General features: G+C 36.3%; 1 pseudogene; it reads right to left on the bottom strand.

Annotated features, from left to right (window-relative positions):
* Positions 1–2735: 2735 nt before the first annotated feature.
* Positions 2736–3476, bottom strand: LOC103233106 (NEDD8-conjugating enzyme UBE2F pseudogene; annotated as a pseudogene).
* Between the last annotated feature and the right edge of the window lie 1114 nt (positions 3477–4590).

The raw sequence follows: 4590 nt of genomic DNA on the forward strand, positions 1-4590 counted from the left end.
GATCTGCCCACTTCAGCTTCCCAAAGTGCTGGGATTACAGGCAGGAGCCACCGCACCTGGCCACATTATCAACTTTTTGAACCTGATCTTTCCAGCCTACTTAGTTGAATTGGATCACCAACTGCATGTTTTCTTCTTTTTAAGTAGGAAGTTAGGCTGAAAATTAGCATAGACTTTCCTCTTGACAAATATATAAAATGAGGAAGAATATCTCAGATCTTCCTTGAAATATAATATTTATTCTGTTCTCAGAACCAGAAAAGATATCATCACAATTCCACCACTTTTGTATAGGTAGAAGTTGTTTTATTATATCATATTATATCATTGTTATAACTTTCCATTAAAACTGTGCAAGATTTGTATGTGTGAAAAGAAGACAAGATACAAATTTATTATTGGATATGTCTATACTTTATTTGTAAAAACAATTTAGTTTCTCCATTAAATAAGCAGTGTTCATTGGATATCTTCAGTTTCAAATAATTTTATCTACAATGTCTAGATAATTAGCCAACAATAGCAATCCTACTTCCTCTAAAAATACCTGATATTTGAAAGAGTAAACATGGAAAGCAATACTATATGACAAATGTTGCAGAAAATATAAATCACCCCAAAATTTGGTCTCCTCTTTTCAATCAGAATATAATCAATGACTTTATACAGATTCCATTTTCAGATACATGTTTCTATATGAATAGCTTCCAATGAGGCAGATTCAAGCAAAATATGATTGGTTGAAGATTTTTTGCAATATTATCTTAAAAGACAATTACTACTTGCCTTGCCCCCTTATTCTTTTTCTTTTTCTTCTGGGTTGGACTATAAATATGATGCCAAGATTTGGATCAGCCACATTAGACTATGAATTCAAATTGGAAATAGAATTTAGGCTTGAAGAAAAAATAAGCTAAAGGATCCTGGTTCCATGAGTATATTAATATTTCCAATATAGTCTTTGGACTACCTGCTTTTGTACTCTATGTTAGAGAAGACTAAACTGTGTATTGAATTTAAGATTCTTTTATGTCATGACTCTTCTAATAAATAAATTCAGCCCTTAGTTAGAAAGGTAACCATATCTAGAGATATTTTGTGTCTTGTCCGACACTAGATATTAGAGAAATATAAATATTCATAAATAGGAAGAAAATTTACTTAAATGGTATTCATCTAGAGGACCTAAGCATTTTTTTTTATTTCTGTGGCACCTCAACTATTCAACCTTGCACACTGAAGAATACTTTATGATAATATGTGTATAGGGAATAATAGCAGAGTAAAACTTACTCATTTTAAAGGGCGTTGGCTACATAATCTAGTACTATATAGTCCAATAAGCAAGTTTAGTAAAATATTTCTCCCTCTCCAAAGTCTAAATTTTATTATTTTATCACACTGAATTTATAAATTACTGATACATATTACAAGAAAATATTGAAGAAAAACACAGAGTAAAACATATTTATTCCTAGGGCTTGGGGCTTATAATGCCATGTATTGTAATACATAGATCTTTTTAAAGTCAGGAAGCCTCTGGACCCAATGGGCAAAAAAGAAGAGACAGTAGAGGGGGTGAGAGTAGAAAGGGAGGGAGGGAGAGAGGGAGAGAGAGAGGGGGAGAGAGAGAGAGAGAGAGAGAGAGAGAGAGAGAGAGAGAGAGAGAGAGAAGATTGAGAATAAATGGAGCCATTGCAGCCAAATGAAACTGAGAGAAAGAAGGGAGAAAAGAAATGACCAAATGTCCTACTGTTTGTTTGTTTGTTTTCCTTCAATTCACTGATAGAAAATAGTAGCAGAATTCCTTTTTATTTATGTGTGGAATTCTTTAAATCTTCATCCGTAAGGAAGAATAAGGGTGACTGGAGAAAAATAAGTTTTAACGTAACTCAGTTTGTGATGAAAGTGGGACCCTTTATTTTTTATTAATTCATCTATATAAATAAATATAAATGGCACTCAGGCTATATTGCTGAGTGAAGACATAATTAGATAAATTAATAAATAATGGATAATTGGATAAGTAATGTCAAAATGTTGCACTACTATTTCTTCAAAAGATTCTCTCTATATTAATGTATATATACATACTACACAGACATATATACATAAATACATATATACACACACTTGTATATGTATGTATGTATGCCTACACATTTACATATGGTTGCTCCTGAAATACAAATATAATTTTAAATTTACTTATGGTAAAATCACTGTTGTTTGGTTTATGATTCTGTAAATTCAAACGTATGTATACATTTGTATCACCATCACCAGAAACAGAACAGAATACAGAACAATTCCCTAACCCCTAAAATTTCTCTTGTGCAGCTTCACAGCAAATGCTACTCCAACTTCTTTTTTTTTTTTTTTTTGAGACGGAGTCTTGCTTTGTCGCCCAGGCTGGAGTGCAGTGGCCGGATCTCAGCTCACTGCAAGCTCCGCCTCCCGGGTTTACGCCATTCAATGCTACTCCAACTTCTAACTCAGGCAACCAGTGATCTATTATCCATCTCTGTAACTTTATCTTTTCCAGAATGTAATATATTTGGAATCAGCTAATATGTAACATTTTGAAACAGGTTTCTTTCACTTAGTGTAATGCATTTGAGACTGATTCAAGTGTTGTGTTTATGGGTAGTCTGTTCCTTTTGCTGCTAGGGAGTATTTCCTTATATCACAATTAGTTTATTTATTTATATTATTTTTTAAAGAAGCCCAGGACAACCTGGTCACAGGACTGAGGCGATTCAGCGGCACTGAGAAGTAGTGTGAGGACCACACAGAGGAGGGCTGCCTCTTGTTTCACGTTAGAGACAAACTGTAACACAGTCCATGGGCCTGCAGTCTTCCCCTGTTATCATCTGGTAAACGATGTAGTCGTCCACTTAATTCCAGAAGTCCTAGTTGTCCCTCAAGTGACGTTCTGCAGCTTCAATATTCAGGGTCATCAAAATTCACAAGATCAGTAAAGAAAGCGTTTAATCCCCAAACAATATCCTTTAATGTTCTCATGGGATCCCAGCCAGTGCAGTCAATCGAATAGTTCTCTCAGTAAACTCAGACATACTTCCTCTGTCTCTGTTATGTTGTGGTGTCACATCCTGGTCAGGCATTTCACTTTGGGAGGCGCCATGATGTACGCATGGGAACTTCAGTTTCAAATGGAAATTTTCCACCCTTTAACCCCCTCATCTGATTACAATTAGCTGAAAACAATGAGGCTGGTTTGGATCAAGAAAAGGCACTTTACATGTACAGAGTAAATTAGCTTCAACTTCTGCAATCTCTTTAACAAGCAACTTGTCTCTCACAGAAACCCTCCAAGTGGAGGCAGACACTGTGGCTGCCGTCGGGATCATTTGAACAACAGTTTTTGTGGTTGTTTGTTTTCCATGTTTTGGTGACCAGGATAATGCTTCTATAAACATCCATGTGCAGATTACTGTTGGAATACAAACGGACATTTCTCCAGGGTAAACACCCAGAAGTGGGTTGCTGAGTCCTGTGGTCAATGTATTATTATTATTTTATTTTTTTAATTTTATTTATTTATTTATTTATTTATTTATTTATTTTTTATTTTTTTTTTTTTTGAGACGGAGTCTCGCTGTCTCCCAGGCTGGAGTACAGTGGCGCGATCTCGGCTCACTGCAAGCTCCGCCTCCTGGGTTCCCGCCATTCTCCTGCCTCAGCCTCCCAAGTAGCTGGGACTACAGGCGCGTGCCACCACGCCTGGCTAAGTTTTTGTATTTTCGGTAGAGACGCGGTTTCACTGTGTTAGCCAGGATGGTCTCGATCTTCTGACCTCGTGATCCCCCTGCCTCAGCCTCCCAAAGTGCTGGGATTACAGGCGTGAGCCACGACGCCTGGCCTTAGAGTTAATTTTTATACAAAATATAAAGTTTAAGTCAAACTCATTTTTTGGCTTAGAGATGTTCAATTATTTCAGAAATATTTGTTGGAAAGACTATGCTTTCTCCACTGAATTGCATTTGCAACTTTTTCAAAAATTATTTGACCATATTTATTTAGATTTCTGCACCATCTTTCTATTTAAGTTTTTAAACTGTATGCCATAAAACAAGAGCTGACTTTGCAAAGTCACTTTAAGTAAAATATTTAAAAATACATATATAACCCTATGTACCCATTATTCTTCCCGCTCTACATTTACTCAGATATTTACCATTTTTTCTTTTGTTCTTCATTCATTACTGTTGGGGGCCGCACCGGGGGTGGTGGAGAATGAAAGAACACACACAAAGACAAAGACACACAGAGAACATGGCGGCCGCACTCAGAGCCTCCGCCTCACTTTATTTATACTCCATAAACCTCAGGTCAGCAGAAAGAATGCAATGCAAAACAAACTTTCTTTTCCCACATGTAACCTTCTACTCAGTACCTTGTTTCTATATTCTTTCTTATCTACCCGCCTTCTTGGCGCCTACGGGAGTTCATTAAAAGTTCAGTTGGAGATACTGTCCTTGAGCCCTATCTATTCTCAGCATACTGTTTTCAAAGGCCCCTGCACATTACCATTTCTCTTCTGTTTGCATTTTTTAAAGCATATTTATG

Source organism: Chlorocebus sabaeus, chromosome 5, assembly GCF_047675955.1.
Source record: "Chlorocebus sabaeus isolate Y175 chromosome 5, mChlSab1.0.hap1, whole genome shotgun sequence".
In the NCBI taxonomy this organism is placed as follows: Eukaryota; Metazoa; Chordata; class Mammalia; order Primates; family Cercopithecidae; genus Chlorocebus; species Chlorocebus sabaeus.